We start from the raw sequence: 15277 nt of genomic DNA on the forward strand, positions 1-15277 counted from the left end.
CGCTAACATTATTTGTCCTTCTTTTAATAAGGACATGTGTGTAGGTACCAACATGGCAAATAGATGAGAACAAGTGCTAAAAGAGAAGATTCCCTTTGAAGACTTGACGAAGGAAATCTTAATATAATCCAAAGCTTGTGGAGGACCCTCACACCAAGGTAACAAAGAATGTTCTCAAGAACTTCAAGGTAAAATAGTTAACTCTTACATTCTTGTGCATAAAAATGATGATTGTGTGCCTAGTAGCCCATTAAGTATGATAAGTAGCTTACCTAGATGTGATTCTAATGATTCTTTACCTCTTAATGATGATGTTCATATTGTGAGTGTGGATACACTAGTTGATCTTATTGATGACCGAATTGACTCTTTTTGTAAGATTAATTTGTGTTTACCTAGTGTTGAAGTCATTGTGTTGGATGATAGTACATCATCTTGTGAAAATTGTGTTGATAAACTTATGTTCAAAACTAGTCCATCACTTGAGAATGTTTGTAATGCGATTAAAGAACCTCAAGTGACTGATGAAATTAGGAATGTTGGTCAAGAAAATAGGAGTGACCCTTTGAGCTTGTCTTTTAGTGAAGATCCAAATACTTGCTTGGCTCATACGGATGATCATGTTCTTGAAACATCTTTGACACTTGATAATGTTCTTTTAGAGAATGGACTTGCATATTCTACATCTTCTCCATGGATAGATCGTTCTCTCTTTAAGAATAATATCTTGTTTAAAGATGATGAGCTCACTCCTAGTAAATTACCTAGTGGTGTGGATAGCATTATTGATATGGCTCATCTTGAGGGCTATATTCCATATGACAACCCACTATGGTGTGACAACATTCCTCCTAAAGATGAAAATCTCTTCTTGGAAGATGAGAGTACTCCTAAGGGAAAGAAATGTGAAGTTTTGGAAAGAAATAATCAATTGGGTAATGATAAATTTGATTTGCTTGAATCTTTAAGAAACCCAATATGATTGTTCCTTAGAAAATGATTGTGGATATGATCCTTTATATGATACCCCACTCTTGTTTGATAATTATAAGGATGAATCGTTTGCTTCTTGTGAAGATTTAAGAAATAATTCCTTTTGTGTTGGTAGTGGTATGTGTCTACTTGAGGATTCCTCCATTGAAAGAGAAAGTATTGATTGTTACGAAATTGTTTCCTCTTCTGCTTTGTGTGACCTTATTGTCGAGAATACTTCTAGTGATGATTTTGAATCTAGTAGTTAGTACGTGCATGAGGGTACCTTAGTTGAAGTTAACTTGAGTGATACATTAGTCTACTCTCTCTTTGCTTTTGATGATGTTTATTCTAATTAGAAGAGTATATCTTTTATTTTGGATGAAGCTAGTGGGGAAAAAGAGTGTTTTCTAGACCCATGTCTATGGCCACTCTTTCTATTTGACCCCGGTGCCAAATTTGGATATGGAGACTATGGCACACCCAACTTATTGCTTGGTCCACATGACAAGCAAAGTTTGAATGAAGGTGTTGGTATCCTTTCTACGATTGAAAGTCTTTCTTGGGGATTCACAATCCACTTGAGGGACCAACATTGTTTAAGGAAAAGAACTCCAACCAAGATGAAGGGTTTTTAAAAAAGGGGAGTAGTAAAAAGATACAAGAGAGTTCACCATTATGTGTTTCCATTCTTGACCAAGGTTCCACTACTTGTATGTCAAGATGAGAGTCTTCTCTTGAAACTACTTTGGATGAATTCCATTTATGTGATACCCTTCTTCAATACTTGAGTGGAATTGATGACCTCCTTCTTGAAGGTGGTATCATTCTTGAGAACCCGAGGGCAATTATTTCATTGTCTCCTTTGGGTGTTGCTTATAAACTTGCATCATTGTTTAACACACTTATGCATAAATTGTGTGAATTTCAACTTGTGGATGCCAAGTTGATTATTTGTTTGTTGAAGAGCCCATGAATGCTAAGGACTTTTTGTCACCTTCATAGGATTGGACAATTTGAAGTATCTTGTGGGGCTCTTGGGAGCATGCTTACCTTTGTTAATAGAGATAAACAAACTATTAAGGGCATAATCCCATTAATGAATTTCATTTCTTTGGAAAGTTGTTTGAAAGAAAAGAGTCATATATGCTTAAATGCTTTGATTTCATCCTTGTCTGCATTATGTACTATGTCTTTTGAGCCAAATGGATTCTTATAGATAATAGCACCTTGGATGATGCTTTTACAATTGATTCCTTCCTATACTACCTCTTTGCTTATAATGATATTCATGTTATTCTTGGATTTGTTTTATATAGAGGTAGAAAACTTATTGGTTGGTCCACTTGTTTGAATGACAATGCTATATGGGTGTTGTGGACTTTAAAACCAATTGAGGAACCACTCTTGATGTGGTCTATTGAAGAGGTAAGGAAATAATTGTGTCTTATGGATCCTAAGGTGAAAGTAGTTTTACCCTTTGAACTATTTAATACTATTATGACCTTTATGATTTCCTTATCTCTTGATGAAACCCATAGCCAATCACTTTGTGCATTCTTCGATAAGTTTCTAATGTTCAAAACAAGGGATCCTTGGTTATATCTTAAGTGTGTGCAACCTTGGCATGATGTTATAATTATTTATGCTAACCCTAACCCTTATGTCATGAGGATGTTGTATTTTTTTGTCCTTCCTTTGATTTGCAAGCTTTGGATTCGAGGTCGAATTCTTTTCAAGAAAGGGAGGATGATACAAGTCAAATTGCCTTCAGACCTTTACATGAGATACGTATGATGCTCGAAGTGCTTGATGACTCCTTAGTTCTTTTAAAAGATGCCACATGGAGGAAGATTACCATTAAGGATGGTCAAAGGACCTTGGTGAGGTCGAAGGAGTACAAAACGGAGCTCGAAAGCCACTTGGAAGGGTCATGAGCCCAAGGCGCTTTGGATCTGCTTTTGATCCGCTCTAGGATTTCAAGAGCGGGTCAAAACAGCTCCTAGTGGATTTTTTCTTATATTTGGGTCACTTTTGGGCCCTAATTATATAATATGAAGTCAAAATATAAATGCTTGGTAGCTAGGCTTATTTTCTTAGTTTTTTTTATGATAATTTTTACATGGTGTATTCGTGAGAACTCCATGGGAGTGTTTGAGTGCTTGTAAAAGCATTTGTTGAACCTTGTTTAGAAAAGTTAGTTGTAAGGGCGATCTAATCCCCTTTGTGGTCACGTAAGAGTTAGGTGCTTATTGATAGTCATTAAAGGAGGTTTTAGGATTTGATACATCCTTCGATTGCCCTTTTGTTATCAATTTCGTGTCTATCTTTCCATCATCATTTTTCTATCCATTTATCTTTACTTTCCGCGTCTTTGATTCGAGTCCTCGTGGGTCGATTCATATCACTAAAGGTCCATGCTAAGCCCGGGCCCAAATTTAAGACATAAAAATAGTAATATTTTCATTTAAGAAGTTTAATATGCGCCATATTTTTAATCATATAATTATTTTATTGTAATTGCAAGCTAATCATATTTTGTTGATACATTTGTATAATTATTTAATTTTTTTCATATAAGTGAATATGTTTTAATAGTGCATAGTCATGTAGCTTTTTGTTTTAGGGTGTTTATGATGTTTGTTATTTCGAGTAGATTGATTGTGATATTATTCTGTGATGATTTGATTTTTTTTTAACGGCTATTTTGTGAATTTCTATTGTTTGATATTCTTATATTATGTCTTTTCATAAATCGTTTTTATCTTGTGTCAGGGGTATATTGAAAACAACTTCTCTACCTCATCTGTGAGGTTGCGATACAATATATGTACACTTTACTCTCCTCAAACTCCACTTGTATGAATATACTGAATATATTGTTGTTGTGGATAATTGAATATGTTTTAAAGAAAAATCTACTAATTAAGAAGAAAGTAAAGTAGGAAAATAGGCAAGTCTCAAAGGGACACAAAATTACTAAACCGATAAAGTACGAGAATTAACAACTAGATGAAGATATAGAATGAATAATATTGTCGTATTTTTATGAATTTGTGAACATGTAATTCTTATTAATGGATAAAAATAGATTTATTTTAATCTTTATTAATTATCATTCATTTTCTTATATGTTAAGGATTTATTTTAGTTACCTGTAAATTTTCACCTTATGAATCAATATAATTTAGTTTATTCATATATAATTGATACTTAGACAATCTTAATCAAAATTTACTTAAATAATGCTATAAATCTTCATCAAAATATCTTTTAGTTATAATTAAACAAATGCGAGTTTGAATAGATATACTTAGTCATGGCAAAAGATAACAATAGACGTATTAGCAATAGTATTAGTCATCCCAAAGAATTTCTTGGATCTTGATAATATATTTGTAAAAAAGCACAAAAAATACTAAATAACATTTTTTATAAATATAATCGTTGAAATTTAAAATGTTATTTGCACATCTTCAACTCTAATATGGTAAACCAAATATCGTACCAAATCGAAGTTTAATTTACCAAGTAACGAATTACCAAATCGATATTTAAAAGTATAGTATGTGGTATTTACTCTCAAATACCGATTACCAACCCCGAACTTTGAAAATACTGAATTGAATACCGAACGTTCATCCTTAATTACTGGTTAATCATATCTTGTGATAAATTTGCATAATTATTAGTTATATAATTAAGTATTTATTTAAAGAAAAAAGTTATTTGTGACAAAGTAATTAGTTTAGTAAAATATTAGCAAATATCAAAAGAGAAGCATGTGATACGATATTATACAAACTAGCATGATCACAGCAATAACACATTCAATGAAATCTCACAAGTAGGAGGCCGAGAGAATAAAGTAACACACATCATAACGCTACCTCGAAGAGATAAAAAGGAGACTGTTTCTTAAGGAGACTCGGGTTGTTACTGTTTCTTAAGGAGACTCGGGTTGTTTCATAAAAAATATTTTTTTATTCTCTTTTTAATAACTTGTTAATTCTAAGCTTTCACATAACATGTTATCTTCACAAGAAAAGCAAAAATTCTTTAAAATTTTGCACCTCACACAAAAAAGATGGTTGAACAATACACCAATTATAGGAGATGGGGAGTGAAAAAAAAAATGAAAAGGAAAATATGCTAGTTGAAAAGTCAACAACAGCGAGATAAAAAGGAGACTGTTTCTTAAGAAGACTCAAGTTGTTTCATAAAAAAATATTTTTCTACTCTCTTTTTAATAACTTGTTAATTCAAACCTTTCACATAACATGTTACCTTTATATGGAAAGCAAAAATTCTTTAAAAGTTTGCACCTCACCACGAAAAAGATGGTTGCACAATACACTAACTATAAGAGGTGGGGAGTGAAAAAGAAAATGAAAAGAAAAATGTGCTAGTTGAAAAGTCAACAACAACATCTTATCCTTGGTTATAATATATAGTACTCCCTCCATTTCATAATAAATAAATTATTGTATTTTGACACAAAGATTAAGGAAAAAGCATTAAAGACATAAAGTTAACATAATTTTTCATTTTCATCCCAAAAAAAAGAAAAAGTTGACCCTGTAAAACCTTTTTAAAAGTTAATTGGTTGTCAAATCATAAGGGTAAATTTGAAAAAAAAATTCAATGATTCACTTATTTTGAAACACCAATAAATACTCCAACAATTCACTTATTCTGAAATGGGGGGAGTAATATATATATATATATATATATATATATATATATATATATATATATATGTGTGTGTGTGTGTGTGTAGGAATAAAAAAGGATAGCTTGCAACTACAAGAAAAATGCTTATTACTTGGAGATTTTCATTGGGATTTTCGTATGGATAGTATGATAAAATCCCAAAGTAATTTAATTATCTGAAAATTTTCTTGCCAATTAGAATTCAAATGTAAAACCTTCCTAGGTAATTATTACCTGAGGATTTAGAAAATTCCTAGATAATTTAGTTGTGGAAATAAATTCATAGGTATGTTATTTGTGAATTTATTTACGATTAACTATCAAAATTTTGCATGAATTATTTGGTAAAATTTCATACAAAATGGAATTTATCTGCGGACTTCCACAAAAAAATTCACAAATTATTCCCCGTGAAGATCTCCTAGGAAATCCAAAGAAAGTTTAGAGGTGAAAATTCTTAATTAACAAAATAAAATTTCTTTCGGATATTTATGAAATTATTTCACACGAAAATTCATATGAAATGCCGCAAGTAAATCCGCAAGAACAAATTATCTCAAGAAAATTTTCATGAATATTTAGCATTTACATCTCCATAGAAATTCTCAAGTAATAATTCACACACAAATCACTTGAAACATTTCATATTTAGTCAAAAATCTATTTGAAACCTCCGATAAGTTTGAAAAACATCATTCAACATAAGTCTAATGTAAATCATTACAGCTAACATAAAAACATAATTCATAATATCCATATCAATAATGTATGATTATTAAATGATCCAAAACAAAATGTTTCAAACTTGAATCCTCAAAACAACTACCAACTATCAGGGTCAGAATCACTTTCTTTCGCGTTATCAGAATTAGAATCACTTTCATTCACGTCGTCAGAGTCATCGTCACTTTCATCCTCATAATCTTGGTTGCCTTCTTGAGATGACAATTCATCACTTGAAGATGATTTCTTGCATACATGCTACATCAACAAGTCCAATTCCTTTCTCAGCCTTTTATTTTTGTGTTGCTCATTCTGCAACAGAGTACACAAATCAACATTTGAAGCATCAACCTGAGACTTAATCATCTCATCAATTTCTTTTGGCAAAGTTGATGTTGATTTGTTAGATGCCTTTACACTTTGACCTAAGGAGCCAAGACCTTTGACTCTTTTTTTTCACCTACAGATTGCACCCAAATATCCATTTCACTTAACTGAGAAGACTGACAAGCTAAATTAGTTTCTCCTTCTACTACTAATGCACTTTGAGCAGCTAATATTTCTTGTTTGTTTCTTTCAAACTCATTCTGCATAAGGATATGTTAATTCAGGCCATAAAAAGTGCTAAAAATATACATTATTAGCATAAACTATATTACATTATAATATCAAATAAAAGCATAACAATCAACGAATACAAATAACATGTATTACCCTATAAAGCATCATAAACTCAAAGTTGATTTCAAATTATTGTGACCATTGTTATGACTTGTTCCATTAAGATAACAGATGATGAAATTAGAAGAATAAGAGAACAAGAGGAAGCTGCATAATAGATTATAATTTCATAGTTTCACCGGGCAATGGAGAGAAGAATGCATATTGCGAAATCCTTTATCTCGAGAATTCCATCTACTATTGAAAAGTGAAGTTGGATAACCATGCTATATTGGATAAGTGAAAAAGATGCATGGTAGAGCAGGAATTTTCACTATGGAATTCAAAATATGAAATGGCAAACACATAAACTAACCAAAAGAGGTTCACATCTATTATAAATACCTAAAAATAATAATTTTAAGCATGTCTACAAAATGCTTTAATTAGCCTAAACTTCAAAATTTTGATCACAAAAAGATGGCCGGCCAACCAGAAAAGCAACAATCTATCTGTGACAACTGTGATGGTTAGCTACTAATAATCCGAGCAAGAATTTTCACTAAGGAGTTCAAATATGAAATGGTAAACACATAAACTAATCAAAAGAGACTCACATCTATTATATATAACTAAAACTAATAATTTTAACATTCTGATTCCCATACATGACAACAGAATAAACAACAACAATCAACCACCAAGTCTGGAAAAACAAACCACAGCTGAACAGAGGAACAACAACAACAAAAAACCCAGTGTATTCCCACAGAGTGAAGTTTGGGGAGAGTAAGATGTATGCAGTCCATAACGCTACCTACAAAGAAATAGAGGTTGTTTTCGATAGACCCCCGACTCAAGATAAAGAATAATAAACAAAGGGATGGATGACATAACAAAAATATAGACTAAGAAATAATAAAATAGAAATTAGAAAAATACAAAATATGATAAATAAAGGCAACACGAAATAAGAAAATAGGAACTAAGAAATAGAAAATGGGACACGCACCTAGTAGTAACATACTGTAACACCCCGATTTTCTGAACCGGAATGCTACATGGTGCTCATGACCTCGAAGGACCACAAGCTAACCCACGACTGATATCTGTACCTATATACTGCATAATATAACATAAAAATGCAGAAAATATGTACTGCAAGGCCGTAAGGTTCAACTGAATAAACATCTAATAAGAATAATATCTGAAGACGGTATAACAATACCAAAACAAAACTGTAATAACTTTCTGACATGCTGTAGTCTGAAAGCCTCTAAACTGTCTGAATAAGAATTTGAAGGAACATATCTCCAACTAAATCCATCTAACAACTGAATAGTAAATGTAGCAATAATCATATTGTCCTCGAATGAGGACTCACTGCAAACTCTGAACACTGAAATGTTACTGCTGATCTGGAGCTCGTGCCTCTAAACCTATGGTGTAACATAAGAGAAAGCACCATAGCGTAAATGCGTCAGTACGTCTGAATGTACTGAGTATACGAGTAAGGTAGGCTAAACGCAAAGGGTTATATGCATGAACAATGCTACTAATATGGACATGAGAATACATACATGCATACATAACTGTAACTGAACTTGTGGAGATACTGACTACTGAGTCTGAATACTGACAATATGAGTGTACTGATACTGAGATACTGAATAGATGAACGACTATTTCTGACAGTTCGAATTATGAAGAACTAGTCTGGTTGACTGTGTCTGACAGTCTTGAAACTGAATACTGATATCATGAATTCTGATAACTGATATGACTGATACATGAGAACAGAAAATTGTTATAACTGATATAACTGTGATGATCAGCCTAACCGATATAACTCATACTGAGCGACTGTATCTGACAGTCTAAGTTCTGATGGAACTATCTGAGTTCCGTTCTACTTGGAGTAACTAAATCTGAGATCAGTCCTATCTAGCGGGTGATCATGAATATACTGATAATAAGAATGATTTGACTTAGTCTGAGATCAGTCCTATCTAGTGGGTGATCTTTAAGGCTATTTACAATGATAAGCATTGACTGTATCTAACAATACTGAATCTGTACTACTGAAACTGTGGGATGTGTTCATCTAACTGACATGCCCCAAGCTAAGCTGACTGGGGTCCAATCTCTGCCCTGACTGGAAGGGTGTCAGTACCGCGCCACCAGTAAAGACATCTGTTGTGGAGTCAGTACTAATATAGCGGGTGACTCTTGGGATCAGTCCTATACATATAAATGTGCTAACGGGTGACCCCTGAGTATGTAGTCCTATCTAACGGGTGACATCTCGTACCTACGCTAGCTACATAGTTCTGGAACTTAAGGATTGCTTCTAAGAATCTCAGTGCTAATCTAGCGGGTGAGTCCCCATCCCTAGGCTCACTCGGTACTGAATCCTACTCCCATCTGAAAGACACTGAACTGAATAACTGGGCTGAACCAAATAACTTAACTGAACTAATTTGCTGAACTGATACTGATTAATTGAACTGAAAATAGTGGTATTGTTTTGCGGAGCTAAAACAGAGTTTACTGGATTCCGATGACTGATGGAATGTACTGAGTTCTAAGGACTAGTTGAGAGTACTGAAATTATTGAGATTGACTTTGAATACTAAGGTTACAGATATTACTGAGTACTGAGATCACTGAGATTACTGAACTACTAAGATTACTGAGATTTCTGAGTTTTCCTAAGTCACATGACTGACTGAATTCTATAAATCATGGCTTAACTGAAAGTATCGTGATAACATGACATGGCTCTAGGCACACAGCCATAGTTTTCGGGTACGAATACCTCCAGGACTCGATGGAATGAAACTGACTCACACATGACACGACTTGATCACAAGATCGGAGTCCACAATTCACAATATCATAAGTAGGGGATATTATACTTCATGCATTTATTCAACATCTCAAACATGGTAGGGAAAAGCATGGATATATTTCATGTACATAATTCATACCTCCATTATCATACATACTCCATACCACAACAATAACAACACATAAATAGCATGGAAATCCATATTGAAGTGTATAGCTAACACAGACTTGTCATTTAGATATCATGGAATCATGTAAATATGAATTTCTAGCATCTTAGGCATTTCATCAAACACCTTGCATGCATTCTTTAAGGCATAGGTGGGTTTCATACTTGCACCATATTAAACCACCTAAAGTTCATGGTTTTCAATTAACAAACATATATATTCCATGAAAACACCTTTAGACATCACATTGAAACTTAAACAACAATCGTCAACATGTACATACTCATATCACCATAAAAGTTTACAAAATAATATTTAAAACACGGTTCTTGAGCTCTATGAACAGATTGGATCCATAGATGAACACTACGCATACCTTAGTGATTGAATCTTGAAAGAGATCTAATGTTTCTGAAGGTTCTTGAAGAATTACTTAGGCTTGCCTTGATTTTTCTTGACTAGGGTTTAACCCCTTTGGGAAAGAATGCTCTCTTGTTCCTGAGGAGATGATCTTGAGATAAAACCCTAATCTTGTGGTTGAGAGTGTAAGAGAGGTTTTTAAGATGCTTAACTGAAAAAAATGAGAAAAATTACGCCTCTTTAAGGTTATAAATCGTAGAAGGTGAAAGAAAAGACCAAAATACCCTTATGAAATAAATTCCCGGTTGTTGAAAATCATAGCTGACGACATTTGTGACAAGGCGTCAAAAGTGTGGTAAGCCGTCAAAAATGTCGTCACACAGGAGCTGGAACTGATGGTTTCTGCCTAAGTCTGACGACCTTCGTGGTAGGACGTCACAACCACGAATGTCGTCACACAGGAGCTGGTTTCTGCCTAAGGCTAACGACCTTCGTGGTAGGGCGTCACAAATGTGGTAAGCTACCACGAATGTCATCATATAGGAGCTGGATTCTGCCTAAGGCTAACGACCTTCATGATAGGGCGTCATAAATGTGGTAAGCTACCACGAATGTCGTCACACAGTTTCCAGCCTGACATGGTGGAGTAAAATAGGAATAACTCTTTGCTCCGATATCGAATTTAGACGAAATTGATATCGTTGGAAAGATAATTCAATTATCTATCTGTTGATAGGTCATAAGCTCAAAAATTCCAAGTGTAATGAGAGATATGTTCGTTTGAAGTTGACTATACCAATATCCTTCTCAAGAATTCAATCGGTAAGAAATGTTTTGACTCATCTGATAGCTGGGAGTTATTTGAAGCCTTAATATACATCTAACTTACTCATAAAACTATAAAAGAACAACGATGTACTACGCATGAGCTTGATACATGGCTATAATATTGGTTTGGATTTTTCAGGGTATTACGCATACACTCACATACCAAAGACACCTATATACACAGCCCTACGATTACTAACCCGAGTACACAAGATCTCTCTTGACTGCTTGCTACGACCCACACACTCACACTAACTAGCCTTCTACCCTTATCCACGCCCTCCACACCTTCCTATCTAGGGTCATGTCCTAAATAAGCTGAAGTTGTTTCATGTCATGTCTAATCACTTCCCTCCAATATTTCTTCGACCTACCTCTACCCCTCCTAAAGCCATCCAAAGCTAGCTTCTCACACCTACGAACTAGGACATCTGCGCCCCTCCTCATCACATGCCCAAACCATCTCAGCCTTCCCACATCTTGTCCTTCACCGGAGCCACTCCTACCTTCTCTTGGATAATCTCAATCCTAACTCTGTCCCTCTAGTAAGCCCACACATCCAATGCAACATTCTCATTTCCGCCACCTTCAATTTTTGGATGTAGAAGTGCTTGACTGGCCAACACTCCACTCCATACAACATGACCGGACGGACTGTCACTCTATAGAATTTGCCTTTAAGCTTAAGGGGCACCTTCTTATCACACAACACTTCCGAGGCGAGCCTTCACTTCATCCAACCTGCTCCAATACATTTAGAAACATCCTCATCAATCTCACCAACAATAATAACAAAAACATATTCAGTAGATTCCCACTTAGTGAGGTGCTAAACAAAGGAGCAAAATGCAGAAAAATGAAAACTCTAAGGGATAAGAGCAAGCTTGCAGTTGCAATGCTGAATGATAACATTGGCCAACAACTGGACTCATCTATAGTTAATCAAACGATTTTCAAATAGATAATTGACAACCAAGTCACTATACTTAAATATTTTCAAGTAACTAATTCACATTTCAAGTGACTACACTTAACCATTTTCGAGTCACTTTAACCATTTTCAAGTCGCTAGTACACATTTCAAGTCACTACACTTAACCATTTTCAAATAACTAATTCACATTTCAAGTGACTACACTTAATTATTTTCAAGTCACTAGTACACATTTCAAGTTACTACATTCAAACCATTTTCAAATAGCTAATTGACATTTCAAGTCACTATACTTAACCATTTTCAAGTAACTAATTCATATTTCAAGTAACTACACTTAATTATTTTCAAGTCACTACACTTAACCATTTTCAAACAACTAATTCAATTGCAAGTCACTACATTCAAACCATTTTCAAATAGCTAATTGACATTTCAAGTCACTATACTCAAGTAACTAATTCACATTTTAAGTAACTACATTTAACCATTTTCAAATAACTAATTCAGTTGCAAGTCAGTACACTTAACAATTTTCAAGTCTCTAATTCACATTTCAAGTCAACACTTAACCATTTTTAAGTAAACAATTCATATTTCAAGTGACTAAACTTAACCATTTTTAAGTCACTGGTACACATTTGAAGTCACTACATTTAACCATTTTCAAATAACTAATTCACGTTGCAAGTTACTATACTTAAACATTTTCAAGTCACTAGTATACATTTCAAATTACTACACTTAACCATTTTCAATCAACTAATTCACATTTCAAGTCATTATATTTAACAATTTTCAAGTAACTACATTTTATCATTTTCAAATAATTATGCTTAACCCTTTTCAAATCACTAATACACGTTTCAAGTAGTGTCACACATAGATGATCTAATGATGGATTGTACTCGAGTTTCTATTTTAGCATAAAATGGTATACTTTCACTAATACACGTTTCAAGTAGTGTCACACATAGATGATCTAATGATGGATTGTACTCGAGTTTCTATTTTAGCATAAAATGGTATACTTTGCCTTTCAAATGCAATCCAGCTAGGTTATTCACACACACAAAGAAAGTAGAACTTTGCCATAGAATACAAAAAGTGAACAAGAACTATTTCGGCCCCATCTACGTGGATGGACCATATTTTATACGAATGAACATTAAAGGAAAAGGCGAAAGGAATAAAATATTGAGATGAAGCATCATATCACCACCTAGAAGATCCTATATAACAATCTTTTATACTCATCAAGTGTAGACATAGCTTATGAATAAAATAGTTCATCATTGAACACTTCCCGTCTCCTAATCTCACTACTTTTAGTTCTCTCCTTTCCAACAGGCTATAAAGAAAGGGAAACACAGGTGAGATCAATAAAGACATTTAGCCCCAAAGAAAAATGAAATTGCTTTCTTTCCAAGTCTCGCTATCACGTTATGCATTCTAACAGTAACAAGCAGAGCTCATGAAATTTCCCATATGTCAAAAACAAACAGAGATTTCCATGTCTCTAAACATTTGTTGGTGCACCAAAAAGAAACAGTGAGTGTCGTTGCAGACATAAGTGGCAATATCAATAAGTTTGAGTTAGAAACCAACAAATTTATACCAGATGTTGATTCTGCCGTCTGGAATCGCGACGACAACAGTTGTTGATTCTGCCAGATGGAATCGCGGCCGGCGGAGCTGGTTCATTTTCGCCGATAAAACCTAGCGTTTGGCTTGGTTCACCGGCGACAGAGGAGAAGAGAAAGAGATGAAGGGCGGCGGAGAGAGTTTTCCACCAGCCAGAGGTGGCCGGCGGTGGTGCGGTTGTTGAAGATAGAGGAGAGAAAAAGGGAGGTGGGCGGCTGATTGGATTATTCTAAAAAGAGAAAAATGAAATCTGATTTGGGGGTTTGATTTCTTTAGAAGGTAAAGAAATGGGAGATTTGATCTTAATCGTCGACTATATAAGATCGATGGTTATAATTAAAATTAAAATATGTTAGTTAATGAATTGGGTTTAAATTGACATTAGTTTAGGCTAAAATTGGCATTAACTTAGTATCAAAATGCCTAAAAATTAAATAACTTGAAAAATTGGATTAAATTTAGGTTGTTATTTAATAAATATAATAAATAACTTAATAATGGTACTGAGAAAAATATAAAATTATTATTTTTAAAAAGAAATAAATTATATGTATAAAATTAATGTTGTGTGATATAAAATTGATGGTAATGATTTGAAGCAAATTAGGTGCAAATTTTACGGAATGATATTATCATAATAATAATAATAATAGCAGTAATAATAATATATAATAAATTGTGTGTTTGTAAATTATGAGTGTTCATGTTTGCAAAAATAAATTTAATAAATATTGACAAAATTATATAAAATGTGATATTTATACTATATAAAAATATAAAATTACTTGATAAAATAATATTGCACGCTTTAAATTTATGCATGAGATGAGTCGGTATTTATTCGACACTAAAATAATGCGTAAAGAAATATTAATATTTAAAATAATTATAATTTTGATAAAATAGCAGTTAGATATATCGGGAGGTTAAAATTAGATGTCAATAATTATAGACTTTAGGAGTATTTATAAAAAATTTTAAAATCTAAAATGTAATTGTCACTAAGAATTGCATTCTAAAAATAAATTTAGCTGCATTTAAAAATTAACAATTAATGCATGTCAAAGTACAACAATTAATACATCCCATTGATATACATTTTCATGTCAGAGTACAACAACTAATACATATCCGAGAAAATAATGGTTTATTGACAAAATATGGTAAAGTATAATTCATAATTTCAGCTCATCAGAAGTAATCATTCAGAACTTAAGTATTACTCCTTTTATTTCAAAAATAATGAACTATTTTTGTTTTTAGTCTGTTTCGAAATGAATGATTCTTTTTTTTTAATTCAATTTTATATGTGGCATGTTTAAGACCATAAGATTGAAGAACATTTTGATATATTTAACATAATTTTAATTTAAGACCATAAAAATCAAAAGATTTCATTACTTTCTTAAATTTCGTGTTAAGT

General features: G+C 33.2%; 1 long non-coding RNA gene across 1 annotated transcript; it reads right to left on the reverse strand.

Moving 5' to 3' along the window:
• Positions 1–6393: 6393 nt before the first annotated feature.
• On the reverse strand, positions 6394–14198 carry LOC124887427. Its single transcript, XR_007045167.1, has 2 exons — positions 13829–14198; positions 6394–12017 (listed from the first exon to the last, which is right to left on the reverse strand). It is a non-coding gene; the product is annotated as an uncharacterized LOC124887427 (long non-coding RNA).
• Between the last annotated feature and the right edge of the window lie 1079 nt (positions 14199–15277).

Source organism: Capsicum annuum, chromosome 9, assembly GCF_002878395.1.
Source record: "Capsicum annuum cultivar UCD-10X-F1 chromosome 9, UCD10Xv1.1, whole genome shotgun sequence".
Lineage (NCBI taxonomy): Eukaryota > Viridiplantae > Streptophyta > Magnoliopsida > Solanales > Solanaceae > Capsicum > Capsicum annuum.